Source organism: Aethalodelphis obliquidens, unplaced genomic scaffold (assembly GCF_003676395.1).
Source record: "Aethalodelphis obliquidens isolate GAN/ISIS:26980383/991018 unplaced genomic scaffold, ASM367639v1 scaffold72, whole genome shotgun sequence".
Classification (NCBI taxonomy): Eukaryota; Metazoa; Chordata; class Mammalia; order Artiodactyla; family Delphinidae; genus Aethalodelphis; species Aethalodelphis obliquidens.
This window is the reverse complement of record NW_020838016.1, coordinates 9,042,725-9,058,661: the sequence shown is the minus strand read 5'-3', so window position 1 is coordinate 9,058,661 and position 15,937 is coordinate 9,042,725.

The window sequence follows — 15,937 nt, the reverse complement described above, 5'->3', positions numbered from 1 at the left end:
GGCGTGGCCAACGCTAAACAGCTTGTTCCATATGTGATTCTCTCATTTTCAAAGGATTACATGATCATAAAACACCGTTAATGCTGTCTCTGTGCCAATCACACTTTAACCATTCTTTGATTATCCAGGAAGCACATCAGAATCTTACGAGGGCTGGTGCTTGAGTTTTCCAGTTGATACCTGGAGAAATCTTTGCAGGTCAGGTTGCGGGGAAGAATAGAGAATGGGAGAGAATTCCTCAGAGAATAGGTGAGGATGAGAGAAGAGGGAGAAAAGAAAGAGCAACAGAGAAATTTTCACTTCAACAGTATTCATTACCTAGATCAAAGACTACATATGACATCCTAAGAGTTCTTGAACTTTGTGCAAATCACAGGGCACATCGACACAATGGTGGCCGGCCTGTGACAGTGATCCTGGTCATCGCTTAGCTCAAGCCACTTATTTAATGGAAGAAGTGGAGCAAGTTGTAAGTAGCGCTGCATTTGGGAAGGAGTAGACGTGGACAGGTGGAGGGGAACACAAACTGAAAATGCCCTACCTGTCTTTCTGGCTCTCAGTGCTTCAAGTATGTCAGCAGCAGCCATTTCTCCCAGGGCATTGTTTCCAAGGTCAGTCTCCCTTAAGTGGGCAGAGTATTTGATCAGGCTGACCAGAGAAAATGACAAAACAAAATAGTGCTGTGTCAAGTGTGGTAACTCAAAGAAACACAGTCCAGTTTCAGAGTATGCTCTTTTCCTTAGTTGCTCTCCACCCTCCCCCACCTCCCTCCCAAAGATGCGGCACTGACCCAATTTGGAGACATCTGGAATCCAGTTTTTTCCCAATTTAATCTCTCTATACTCTGGGTGCCTCTCCTAAGTGCGTCGGTAGGATAAGGATTTTTAGTTGCCTTAAATCTACCACTCATTTATTTATTCAAAGGATATGGTGTGTTATTGTGCAGAGCTTCTCAGTCTTTTAGATTTTACCTACCAGTAAAATGTCAAATAAGTTGTGGGAACAGGCAAATGTCAGTTTGGCACCTTTTAGTATGTCTAATAACTCTCACCTGGCAACACTATAAAAGAACAAATATTTTTATATAAAATTAGGAAGGGCACAGTCTCAAAATAAAGGATAGCTTTTTAAATCAAGATTAGCTTTACGAAAAGGAACACTCTACCTGTCTTTATTTTTCTGATCTCTTTGAGGACTATTGAAAATTCTTTCATGTCCTGGTCTCGGCCTGCCAAGTGGACTTTGGGAATCTCTGGCATTGCGAGTGAGCATGGAATCTGGGTGAAGGCCTCTGTTGCTGGTCAGCTTTTACCTCTTGTCAACCCTGTGATCATGGGCAGGCCATGTGCCTGCCCTCTTGGGTCTTACCTTCCTCATCTGTAAATTTGGCCTCAAAAGGGCAGTTCTACCTATTTCATAAGGTTGTGGAAAAACAGAATGAAGCAGTTTCTATGAAAGCATCTTGCAAAACGCAATATCAGTGATGCTATTAATTCTGAGTTCATACTTACTAAATGCATATTAAGTGCCTAACATTGCAGGGATTCAAAGGAATTTAACACGTGGCCTCTGCACTGAAAGAAATTATCCTATGACCATCAATAAAAGAATTTTGAGCCCTTACCATGTGCTGGGGATATGAAATTTCAGTTAGGGTCAGTAGTGTATACAAGGCCATTCTCTTGCCTCCCGTACACATTTTCTATTGATTGAGCAGCCAGAATTCGAGGCTGGGGCTGAATGGTCCTGCCAGACTCTGCCTCTCGAAGGTCTTGCTCCCAAGGAAACAGTGTGTCTAATCAGCACTGGACAGGCTTTGGCTTCCTGAGCTGCCTGACTATGTCCAATTCCTTCAGACAAGATGAGGGAGAGCAGGGATGCTTCAAGGAGGAGATGGAGAAAGGGGAAGGACAGAAGGAGAGTGGAGAGTGTTGAAGACAAACTTTACAACTCAACAATTCTATATCTAGTCTGAGTCCAGAGGCCATGGATTTTTTTTCCCTTTTCTGTCCATGACCCCAAAGAGGTCATGGATTTAACCACTATGCTACACAGGCCTCACAAGAGCTATGGTTTCATGGAGCATTCACTATGCATCAGATGTGATCATGGCCACCCACATGCTTAAGCAGTTGTGCTTGGCACAAAGGGGCCTTCCAAGGGTGTGAGTGGGGCTGGCAGCCAGCCAAGCTCTGTTTGCCAAGTCCAGGGCATGAAGCATAGACCTGGAAGGGGTAACTTCCTCTGACTCATTGGTGAGAGGTAGTGCGTTTTAATTCATCTGCCCAGAGGGGCTCGTTTTCTAATTCGTATAAAGGTGCTAGCTGGAGCCTTAGGCACTATATTTAACACTTTACATATATGATCTCATTTACCCTGTAACAATCTCTTGATTTAGATGCTATTATTATCCCATTTTTACAAATGAGGGACTGAAATACAGAGAAGTTATTTAGCTTGCCTGAGATTAAATCATGGAGCAGGGATGTGAACTCAGGCAGTCTGTTTGAAAATAACCATGAAGCATGATTCAAATAAACCAAGAAAATGTTTTAACTTTCAGTAGTTCTCAATATTTAAACTTTAAAAAAAGAGAACAAAAGGATTTAGGTATTTAGCGTCAGAACTAAAAAAAAAAAACACGCGAAAGGAATTCTGGCACTGGTGCACCTTGTTAGTGGTATACATCCCTGTTGCACACAGCCAGCGTTGCACAGGGCCCCAGACCCAGAAGGGCTCCTCACTTGGTTTCGTGCTCTGTCATCATCATCTTGAAATTCTTAATAATATTTGAACAAGGACCCATGAGTTTCCATTTGCACTGGGTCCCAACAAATTCTGTAGCCAGTTCCTGCTATCATGTTTAGTGTGGTCAGAGCAGAAAGCAAAATCTGACAAATGGTCAGCTTTAAGTAATCGTCAGCCCTATAGACCACTGTTCGGTGAATTGTGGTCAGAGGGAGGCCTCGTTCATGAGGGGAGAACCAGCAGGGTTCTGCACCCAAACTAGCATTTGGTTCCTGCCTTAAAATCAAAGAAGCCATCGATACTGCCTTTAGGGATAGACTTAAGCAGCAGAGCTAGGTAAAGCCTCATCACAAAGGAAAGGCATGATATCCTTGACCCTGGACCAGCTAATCTGAAGGTGATGCTAGACCCATGTGGTACCAAGGGTGAATAGTGCCAGTAGGCAGACAGGTGTTTAGTGCCCCATAATCTCCATCACCAAATCTTACCCCAACATAAATGCATAAGCATAAGCCACCCCAAGTAAATATTCAATTAAGCAGATCCCTGGAGCTGACTTTGCTAGCAGGCCCCCTGACAAGTCCCTTGCCTCCCCATTCATTCACTGAGCTCCTCCTTTGTAGATACTAGGACCCTCAATGATAAAAGGTGAGAAACCATAAATCTGTTCCTCAAAGTGCTCCTGGAGCCTTTTTTTTTTTTTTTTTTTTTTTTTTTGCAGTACGCGGGCCTCTCACTGTTGTGGCCTCTCCCGCCGCGGAGCACAGGCTGCGGATGCGCAGGCTCAGCGGCCATGGCTCACGGGCCCAGCCCCTCCGCGGCATGTGGGATCTTCCCGGACCGGGGCACGAACCCGTGTCCCCTGCATCGGCAGGCGGACTCTCAACCACTGCGCCACCAGGGAAGCCCCCAAGTGGATTTTTTTTAAAAGGTCTCAACTATATGCTGTCTACAAAAAACCCAATTTGTACATAATAATATAGATAGGTTAAAAGTAAAAGGATAGAGACAGATATATCACGCTAATATTAATCAAAAGAATATTAATAATTAATCAAAAGACTATATTAATATTAGTCAAAGTAGATTTCAGAGAAGGGAATAATACCAGAGATAAGAGAGAAATATTACTAAGGATTTCATAATGATAATGAGGGTCAATTCTTCAAGAGACTTAACAATCCTAAATCTTTATGCACCTCATAACAGAGCTTCAAAATTCCTGCAGCAAAACTGATTAAACTGCAAGGAGATATAAACAAAGTCACAATTATCTCCCTCTCTCAATAATTGATAGAGCAAGTTAACAGAAAATTTGTAAAGATACAGCAGACTTGAACAACACTTCTGACCAACTTGACCTAGCTTACATTTATGGAACATTTCCTCCAATAACAGCAGAATACACATTCTTTTCAAGTGCACATGGAAGATTTACTAAGACTGATTGTAGTCTGGGCCATAAAACAATTGTGTTCTCCACCCACAGCAGAATTTACGTAGAAATCAACCAAAGAAAACTATCTAAAAATTTAACAAATATGTGGAAACTAAACAGCACTCTTCTAAATAACCCATAGGTCAAAGAAGAAATCAAAAGGGAACTTAGAAAATAGCTTGAGTTGAATGACAATAAAGATACAAATTTATCAAAATTTGTAGGATGCAATGAAAGAGTGCTTAGTGTTAATATAAACATTTATATTTGAAATAAAAAGGTTTAAAATCAATAACTTAAGCTTCGCTTCTACCTTAGTAAACTAGAAAGAGAAGAGCATATTATACCCAAGGTAAGCAGAATAAAAGAAATAATAAAGATAAAAGAAAAAAATCAATGAAATTGAAAAAAGAAAAACATTAGAGAAAACCAAAAACTGGTTCTTTGAGAAGATTAATAAAATTGATAAATTTCCAATCAGATTAATTGGAAAAGAGAAAACAAATTATCCATTTCAAACTTGGAAGAGGAGACATTGCTACAGATCCTACATGAAAAAGGTTAGAAGGGAATATATGAATAACTTTATGCCAATAAATTTGAAAACTTACATGACATGAACAAATTTCTTAAAAAGATACAAACTAACAAAGCTTTACCCAAGAAACAAATGACCAGAATAGCCCTCTATCTATTAAAAAATTGAATTTGTAGTTTTAAAATCTTCCCGTAAAGAAAACTCCAGGTCCAGATGTCTTCGAAGACTAGTGAATTCTATCAAATATTTAGAGTTGAAACAATGACAATTCTACACAAATTATTTCATAAAATAGAAGAGGAGGGAACACTTCCTAACTCATTCTGTGAGGCCAGAATTACCCTGATCCCCAATACCATCTGAAGACATTACAAGAAACGTATGGACTAATATCTTTCATGAACATAGATGCAAAAATTCTTAACAAAATGTTAGCAATATACTAAAAGGACAGCACATCAGCAATATATTAGATCTAGTGCTATATTAAAAGTTTAATAAAATGAAGTTTATTAATATATTATAAAAATCACAGCAAAGCTATCCAAATTGTAAATCTTCCCAACCTTTCTGAATAAGGAAGTATATTAGAGAAGACATCTTTTTCTTCTAAAATAATAAACAGTCTTCAGTCAAGCCCTCAATCCTCAGACCTTGGCTATGTTCTGTTGCCCTTGATTGCCCCAAGGTGCTGTAAGTACTGAGGTCCTAAGATGGTGTAGCCTAGAGACAATCCAGAAAGCTTTCTTGCAGTGCTGCAGTTGCTCACTTGTGGCTTGGCCTACTGGGTATGTGGATTCAGAAAAGTGGAGACGTTCAAGGTTGTGAAGATAAACATGGCAAGGAAATACTCTGTTTTCCAGAAGTTTTTGAGAATAGCTCTTTCTCCCTAAGGAGGTTGGGATGACTTTGTAATCATACACAAAGGAGTGTTCCCTCTTGAGTAGGCTGCCTTTCTTCCTCAGGTCACTTGCTTACATTTTACATTGTAAAATTTACATATCTTGACCTTAGGGAAGAAAAATCTGGAAGTCATACCTCTTGCCTTTCCTTAGTTGCCAACTTCTTGAAATGGGGCTTCTAGTGAGGTCTTTGAGACCCCTTTGCGGGCTTACATACAACTGTCTGCCATGCCATTTTTATGATTTCAGGCCTTCCCATAAGATCACATACGAAGACTAAAATGGGTCACTCCTTCCCTCTCAGCTGAAAAATCTCACTTGGCACTGTTAACAAGATGCAGTTAAATCACTGTCCCCATGATTAACCCAAGCACCTCGTTTTGGAAGGTGAACAAATAAAGCCTCTTAATTTTCTACTCACCTTGTTACAATTTGAGTGAATTCCAGCAAATCATTTGCTCCTTCTTTTCCTTTTCCATCTATGCCATTATCTGCCAAATACAACTTCACTAAACAAGGAGCAGCTTCAGTCAAATTTTTAATTTTTTTCTTGATTCCTGTAAAAAGATAAGAGTATTTGATTATTTTTAGACAATAGTTCCCCCATTCGACCAGCTAAGTTGATTTTATTTTTTAAGATTATACTGATTTTACTTGTGTGAGTGGATGCATTTGGCAATATAGTCAAGGAAATACATATAATTTAAGAAGTCCTTTTTAAAATACCCAGTACATTTTTTTTTTTTTTTGCGGTACGCGGGCCTCTCACTGTTGTGGCCTCTCCCGCTGCGGAGCACAGGCTCCGGACGCGCAGGCTCACGGGCCCAGCCGCTCCGCGGCATGTGGGATCTTCCCGGACCCGGGCACGAACCCGCGTCCCCTGCATCGGCAGGCGGACTCTCAACCACTGCGCCACCAGGGAAGCCCCCAGTACATCCTTTATTCTTTACAACAGCAAGCCCAAAATTGCTCTGTATGAAAGAAAATCTCATTTAAGATTTAAATTGTTGCCTTTACTTTGGCTAAAGAGAAAATCGATGTCTCCAGAAGTTCTCGGTAGAAGCTGAATGCATTGTCTGCTGATCCCGGGGAAATGATAGCTCTTTTACAGGGATTCACCCCTCTAAAAGAGCCTGCAAAGTTGTCATATTTTTTGAGCTCTAGAAGGACAAATGTGGAGGAAGAACTGTCCTGCCTTCGTAGACTTCATGACTGAGTTCCGTGGTCCTGGAGTCTGGTACATCCGTGTTCTATCCAGCTTTCACAAAGTTCAGGGTCAGTGCTGTGGGGTGGCATCATGTTCACACTTGATTTACAAGTTTAGGAGTTTGGTAAAGAAAAAAACAAGGGGATGGAGAAAAGAGCCGTGGACATAACGCTGGCTTATCCACTTATAAGTGTGAGATGGGAGAGCTGAACCTCCAGTCAGTCTCAAAGCCTATCACTTCCCGGGGGCCTCCAAGCGTTTGAGGGTAGACGCTTTGTGTGCAACATGACCCTCGGAACCCCAGCCAACTACTGCATGCGGGGGCCCGACTGAAAACCAGTGATCTGTTCCAAAGTCGGGGAAGAAAATGCAGGGAACTTAGAGATAATATATCTCTATGTTGTCTCGTGCAGGCAGTTTAAGGGACTTTAAAGGCCCATGTAGAGAACAAACATATGGACACCAAGGGGGGGAAAGTAGGGGGCGGGGGTGGTGGTGGTGGGATGAATTGGGAGATTGGGATTGATGTGTATACACTAATATGTATAAAATAGATAACTAATAAGAACCCGCTATATAAAAAAATAAAATTAAAAAAAAAAAGGCTCATTTAGGGAATTCCCTGGTGGTCCAGTTGTTAGGACTCGGCACTTTCACTGCCGTGGCGTGGGTTCAATCCCTGATCAGGGCACTAAGATCCTGCGAGCCGTGTGGCCAAAAAAAAAAAAAAAAAAGGGTCCTTTAGTTACACAATAATTTTGCCTAACATGCTGACTTGAGAGCCTAACCCCAGGGCTAAATGGGACTCTTCTGTACTTGAATTCATTCAGCATTCAACAAGTATTTTTGAGCTCCTGTTATGTGCCAGGCACAGTTCTAGCTGTTGGGAATCCAACAGGGAACAAAAGAGACAAAACTTCCTGCCTTCATAAAGCTGAGAGTGAATGTTAACTAGTGTGTGGGAAGAGAGGAGAGTGGATGATAACTCAGGGGATGTTTTCAAGTCATGAAAGAGAACAGACTTTTTAGGGAAAGGTGATAAATTTGACATTGGATCATTCTACTCTGCCAGTAAAGAAAAAAAAAAAAAGCATGCTTTCAAAAAAGATTCAGGGACTTCCCTGGTGGCGCAGTGGTTTAGAGTCCGCCTGCCGATGCAGGGGACACGGGTTCGTGCCCCGGTCCGGGAGGATCCCACATGCCGCGGAGCGGCTGGACCCGTGAGCCATGGCCGCTGAGCCTTGCGCGTCCAGAGCCCGCAACGGGAGAGGCCACAACAGTGAGAGGCCCGCGTGCCGGAAAAAAAAAAAAAAAGATTCAGTTGGTTTATTTGGATATGAATCTAATCTGCTGAGTTATTGAAGGAAATAGGCAGGATTGATTTTCCTTCGAAAATCAATAGTTGGAGGGGTGAAAACGAGCCCATCCTTTAGTTTTACTGGGGATAAGCCAAACTTGTCCAAATCTCATTTGTCCTTACATTCAGGGTATGGGAATGATAGCAAATGACAGCCATTATGAATAATATAACAGTGCTAGTATACTAGCACAGTATCTGGCGCACCGTAGGTAACTGTTGAATGAATGAGTGAATTAATGAATAACAGTGTAATCATATTGTGGAAAATTTTATCTCACCATTCATTGTTTTTCCAAGCATAGCGTGGTTAATAATGCCCTGAGACAACTCATGAACACGAATAAAATATGATTTTTCTATTTTTGAAATCTCTTCACAAATATAAACACCTGTGAAGAGTTGACTGCCCAGGATGATTAACCATGTAGATTCTAATTGCATGTGGCACTCATTTCTTTTTGCCCCCTTCTGGCACGCCAGAAAGCAGCAGTGATGAAGCATGAGGCCAAGGGGGCCAAGGCCAAAGGCCAGAGGCCAAATTCCTTTGCAGCCACTCAGCTTTGCAGGGAAAGAAACAAAATGGTCTCAGCCAGTCTGCACCCCGACCCGAGCCAGCATGGCATAAATGTGTGCCATTGGAGAGGAAGGGAGCTTCCAAGCTTGTGACTGGCCTGGTCCAGCTTGCATCCCTATGGGAAAAAACAATCCAAATCTCCCTCCAGTTGGTGGTAAGAGAGGTAACAATGTCATCTGGGCCCATGAAAAATAAGCCATTTGGAAAATGCTAGTCCAAGGCACGCGCCAGAATTTAGACCTCTAGTTAGTCCCAGTGCCCTGTTAGAGGGTAGGAAGGCTGATGCTGCTTTAGCACAGGGATTTCCTGCTGCAGGCCTCTAACTAAAGTTCAAGCAGAACCAAATTCTTTTCTCTGGATGGGAAACAAATTCCTTGGAGTAAGGGTAAGTACATGCTCAGCTCTGGTAACACTTGATCCACCCCAGCTGTATTCACTCCAAACTATTTTTACCTAATCTTACAGTTCCTTTACTTTAAAACAAAAACAAGCTCACCAACAATGACCACTTTAATTTATGCTCCTCTGTCTCAGAGAATCTAGCAATGATATAGCGATGCCAGTTGTGCCTGAGACAGGGTGGTGTACTGAAATGAGCAGAATCCCCAGGTTTAAAACCTCTCTGAAAAATGCTGTGTGACGCCCCAGAAAGTCACTTAACTTCTCTGAACCTAAATAGCCTCATTGCTGACATATAGATCATAACACTCACCTCCTAGAGGTATTGTGAAGATTGACTGGGAAGCCTGGTGAAACAGTGGTTGTAGAGGCATGTAGTACACAGCAAATATTACTGCCTAGCTTTCCAGCTGCACGTCTGGACTTCACGTCATTGAAACCCTAGAATGGGTGCAACCTAATGGAGAACCTCCGTGTGTAAGATGTCCCCCTTCTGCCGCTGCCTGAGGATCAGATACATATTTACGACAACTGCATACCTCCCTTAGGAGCCACACCACGGATCCAGTGTGGACTTGCCCTACCTTGAACTTTGTCCCATTTTCTCTTTGGCTAATCGCCAGGATTCCCCAATTGTCCCTGATTTCAGAATCTTTCTTACCACCCTCATTGCACTGGCTACTGGGTCCTGTCAATGCTCCTTCCTAAATATATCTAGATTCTACCTTTCCATCACCGCAGGCTCAATTCTGCACTTTACCTTCTACTGTAAAAACCTCGAAACTCATCTCCCGTCATCCAGATGTCCCTATCTCTAAAACAAGTTCTGTAAGGCTGCTGGAGGTTTTTTGTAAAAATCCAGTTCTTATTATGTCAGTGTCTTGCTGCAGAAGCACCATGGCTCCCCCTTTGCTCACAGGAGAAAGCCCTATTCCTTAACAGCATTCATGGCTTTTGGCCATGTGGGCTCCACTGGCCTTTCCAGCTACATCTCCAGCCCTCTACCAATGACCTGACCACTCTGTGGTGAATGTCACACTTCCCATATGCTGAACACTCTAGGCGCTTTCATCCCCTGAGCCTCTTCTCACGTGGTTCCCTTTACCTAGAATGCCCTCTCTTTCCCAGTTGATGAACCTCTTCTCATTCCTTCCAGAGAGAGCTCTGTTTCCCACATGGGCCAACTCCCAAAGGTCAAGTGTAAATTTTCATGGAACCAGAAGTTCCCCAGAGGGGGTCCTCATCTAGCCGTTTCTGAGACCAACAGGTGGGCATCACACGTTCCTGTGGGCATCAGACTGTGAACCAGTACTCAGATTTGTTCATTTGTTCATCTGTGGATGCCAGGTCCTGGTAGGACCTTCTTCTTGACGTTGATTTTTTTTTTAACTTATTAAAACAGCTTCTTTCCATCAGCAGGGAGCATACGTGATTTTCTGTGTAATTACCAGAGGTCTATCAGTCAGAATATAAATTCTATTGATTGCAGGACTTAAGGAAGCAAAGTGTAATTAGTGTTGGATGATTCACACCTTGGACTTTGGAACCTGTCCACAACGGTTTCCATTGTTTAGCTATCACTCACGATGAAATCCTGAGTAAAATAATTTCTGGATTATAACCAGTAACTTCCTGACTTGGAACTCATAAAGCTGTTTTGAAGATTTCATCTTGACTTTTGAACTTCACCTTGCATTCCTTAATGCCACTAAGCATCCCTATGGTCTGTGCCGTTGATATAAGCAATACTGCTTTATTTTGGGAAGTGAATTTGCCACCAGGGTGGCATTAGTGCTGTAGTTAGGGTCTGATCAATCCCAAGCTTGGGGACTGAACGGGGCACAGGGAAGCTGCCTTATCTGCAGATGACTCTTCCTGATGACCTTTCGGTGACTTTCAGTCTTCAGCCATCTTCTGGCTCTTTATGAACCTGACAAGCCTGTGACTAGGATAAGTCAAGCCAGACATCACCCGAGTGAGCGCTGATCACCCACCAGGCCCAGGGTCGACAGTTCTTGTAAACCCTTGGTACAGAGCCATGGGGCTCAGAGGTGGCCAGACTGGGTCTAGAAGAGACAAAGAAGCCGGAACAGAAACAGGTCTGGGCCCTGTTTGTTCTGTGCTTTCCATGGCAAAGAAGAGGCATCTAGGAGCCTCACTCTGCTTTCTGATTTTCTTTACTTAGCAAAATAAATCAAGAGTAGGCAATCTGATTTTCTTCACGTCTAAAACAGTGGTTCTCGAAATGTGGGCCCTGGACGAACGGCGTCAGCATCACCTGAGAACGTAATAGAAATGCAAATTCTCCAGCTTCATCTCAGACCTACTGATTCAGGTCCTTGGGGGGGGGTGCAGGATCCAGTAATCTGTGTTTTAACAAGGCCTCTAGGTGCCTCTAATGCGGCTCAAGTTTGAGCAACACTGATCTAATAATTTTTCATATTCAGTGATGCTTTGAGGCAAGACTGGCTTGGACAAACAGACATCTACCTTCTGCAAGCCTAGAAATGGAATACTTCGCCTCTTCTATCAACTTGCAGATGGCTGCTAAGTGTAAAGTTGTCACGTTCTCGTAGTCATGCATTTGGAAGGAAAATAAAGGGTGTCAGGCTTCTGAATGGGGGTTTTGACTCATACAATATTGTGAGTTCAACTTTCCAAGCAGCAGGCCAAAAGCCTCTTGTCCACAAAGGGGCGAGCACAAAAATAGTTTGGCTGTTTCCAATTGGAACCAAATGGAAACCATCTGGACTCCTTACCCAGGAGGTTGATGTAAATCAGCTCAATCTGACCCTTTATTTTGAAACAAGTAAAACTCTTCTACCAAAGACCAAACTCATCCCCAGACAAATAAACACCTTATGACTGTGAAAGTAATTATCCAATATGGGAAGCTGATTTTTAATTTGTTTTGTGAATTCTGGATAGCATGAAAATGCTCTACTTTGACAAGAAGTTATAAAGTAAATACATCTTAGATACAAAGTTGTTTCTATTGATTTGAGGCACAGGATTCCTTGGGAGACCAAAGACTTTAATGGCTCCCATTGTCCATTGGATTAAGTCCAAACTCGTGGCCTGACATGCAAAGTCCTCCTTAATGTGACCCACACCGTCTTGCCAGGTCCATCCTCCTGCATCCTCTTGTTCCAGCTAAACTTGTATGTTTGTGGCTTGCATTGTTTTTTAGTTAAAAAAATTTTTTATTGAGATAACATTGGCTTATAACATTATATGTTTCATATATACAACATTATATTTCTACTTCTGTATACACTACAGTGTGCTCACCACCAAAAATTTAGTTTCCACCCATCACCATACAATTGATCCCTTTTACCCATTTCACCCTCCACCCCAATGCCCTTCTCTTCTGGTCACCACTACTCTGTTCTCTGTGTCTATGTGTTTGTTTTGATTCAGTTTGTTCATTTATTTTGGTTTTTGTTTGTTTGTTTATATTCCACATATGAGTGAAATCATATGGTATTTGTCTTTCTGTCTGATTTATTTCACTTACTATAATAACCTCAAGATCCATCCATGTTGTTGCAAATGGCAAGATTTCTTTTTTTTTTAAATGGTTGTGTAATATTCCATTGTATATACACCGCAACTTCTTTATCCATTCATCCATTGATGGGCACTTAGGTTGTTTCTATATCTTGGCTATTGTAAATAATGTTGCAATGAACGTAGAGGTGCATATATCTTTTTTGAATTAGTGTTTTTGCGTTCTTCTGGATAAATACCCAGAAGTGGGATAACTGGATCATATGGTAGTTTTATTTTTAATTTTTGAGGAATCTCCGCTGTACCAATTTACATTCCCACTGACAGTGTTTGAGGCTTCCCTTTTCTCCACATCTTCACCACCACTTGTTTTTCTTTCCTTTTTGATAATAGCCATTCTAACAGGTGTGAGGTGATATCTCATTGTGGTTTTGATGTGCATTTCCCTAATAATTAGTGATGTTGAGCATCTTTTCATGTGCCTGTTGGCCATCTGTATGTCTTCTTTGGAGAAATGTCTATTCAGCTCCTCTGTGGCTTGCATTCAGGCCTTTCTTCCTCACTGAAATCCTTCTCCATATAAGTGCTTTCTTTCCACATCAGGTTAGCTCCTAGCTCATTCACAAAGCCTTCTCTCCAGTTCCATCTCTGGGGAGAATGCCCTCTGAACCCAGTGTCCATATCTGGCCCTTGGCAGATGCTGCCTTGTGTGATTTTTCATTTCCTAGGTGTCTATCCTGTCTCAAAACTACATTCTGAGTCCTTTTGTTATGAATTGAATTGTGTCTCTTCCCCAAATTCATATGCTGAAGTCCTAACCCCCAGTTCCTCAGAAAGTGATCTTATTTGGAAATAGGGTCATGGCGGATATAATTAGTTGAGATGAGGTCATACTAGAGTACAGTGGGCCCCGAATCCAGTATGACTGATGTCCTTATAAAAAGGAGAAATTTGGACACAGATACACACAAGGAGAACGCCAAGGGAACGTGAGGCAAAGCCTGGTGTGAGGCATCTACAAGCCAGGGAACACCAAAGATGGCCATTAATCCAGCAGAAGCCATGAGAGAGGCATGGAACAGGTTCTCCCTCAAAGCCTCCAGAAGGAACCAACTCTGCCAACATCTTGATCTGGATTTTCAGGCTCCAGAACTGTGAGATACTACATTTCTGTCGTTTTAGCCACCCAGTCTGTGGTACTTTGCTATGGCAGCCCTGGGAAACTAATACACCCCTAAAAGGCAAGAGCACACCTTGTGCCCCACACAGAGCTGGCACCTGATAACCATCTTCTGTTGAGACAGCTGCAGTGACCGGAAGATAGTTCCCTGGGGCAGAGACCGGGGATCTCTCTCGCTACATCCCTCACATACCAGCCCAAAATGGCCCTGAGGACATTTAATTCCATTAGTGTTGACTGAAAGAATGACATAGAGCCTGGAAAACTGTAAGATACTGGACTCCCCAGGGGGCCTGGCAGGAGACTGTATACAGCTAGTTCATGAAGGTCAGAAGAAGCAAGTTTGGTACTTTCGGGTCAGGTTTTAGTAACTGAAAGGTTGCTATTGTGACCTGGGCCTTAACATAGCTATTATTTAAAAGCTAAAGGATAACTAATAGTATTGCTTTAAAAAAAAAACTTTTTCCTCAAACTATTCACCTTCCGTAAGGGTTTAACATCTCAGGGCCTACTTAAGGGTGGCGGTCTGGGGGGCTCGAGTGAGGGCTGGTGCACAGGAGGCGTCACATTCATGAAGTACTCACATTCAGACCCTGGTGTCATTGCCTAATGAGGTCAGGCAGGTATTCTCTGTGTTTTTATGTGTGTTAGAAGAGTTTGCTTGTTAAATATAAAGACTTCAAACATTATGCATTTTTAAACCTTTGCTATTAATTAACTGAAAAAATAATTTTAGCTCAAGTAGCTCAACAAATGGAAGTGGTCAGAGACTCTCTCGAACCTTGGGAAGCCTTGAAGTTCCCAGATAGATTTTGTCCTTTTGGTCTTTCTGCAGTGCCAACTTGACTGCACAGCATGACGCATATGCCTTGTCTTTGTCCCTGCTACCACTTTCTGTAAAGTCTAGATGCAGAGTTAGACTGAGTGACCCAGCAGTCCTCTCCCCTCACATGTCATCTGGCGCAGTGTAAGGACTGTCCTCTCTATGGCTACCTGTCTTGGAGACACTGATTCTCCTTGTCCCCAGAGGAACCCCAACCAACTCCTCTGAAAGCATCCTTGGTTGAAAATATTCCCGGATGGTAACTGTCTAACACAAATGATGACCTACCATGGTGCTCCCCCCCCCACAACCTTCCTCCTTCTCCCTTTAGTAGATTTTCCAAAATCTACTAGCACTATCCAGCAGAAAGGCTATATTTACATCAGACAACAGAGCCAGGGTCTGATAAATGTTCTCACTTTACCTTTTCATCTGGCATTTTATTTTTATTTTTATTTTTTTTTGCGGTACGCGGGCCTCTCACTGTTGTGGCCTCTCCCGTTGCGGAGCACAGGCTCCGGATGCGCAGGCTCAGTGGCCACGGCTCACGGGCCCAGCTGCCCCGTGGCATGTGGGATCTTCCCAGACTGGGGCACGAACCCGCGTCCCCTGCATCGGCAGGCGGACTCTCAACCACTGCGCCACCAGGGAAGCCCCATCTGGCTTTTTAGATCATAAAATTGTAGTTTTTGAATTCAGTGAGATTTCACGGAAAAGATGCAAGGATAATCCAAGAACAGAAAAAAGACCACACAAGAACAGATTAAAATTGAGGAAGAGAAAGCCAAAGGGTGAAGAGCTTCATTATAAGGGCCTGTTGCCTTCCACAAACTATTAAAAACAAAACAAAAATGAAAGAAACCAACAAGAGCACCAGAACGAAACAAACAAACAAACAAACCGAAGTGGACTAAAACAGAATAACAGAAATTTAGGTTAGCTTCCACAAGGAGTTTCCCAAAGACTGTGCTGCTGACACACTCAGTGATTGATCATCTTGTGCTGTCTCTTCATAACTTCAAAATGTTAAAGCTGGAGTGGAATTTAGGAAGCTGTGAGCACAAGTGCTGGACTTGCAGAACAGGATGCTGAAACCGAGGCATCAGGGCAAGTGCTGGGAACAGAATCCTGGTTCCCTACAAAACTTTAACACTTGGACAGCTTCTCACTTAGTTTAATCCTGCTCAGAGGTCATGGAGCTGGTGACTTCTTCAAGTTCCCTCTGAATGACTCCATTTCTGCTTCTACGGAATAA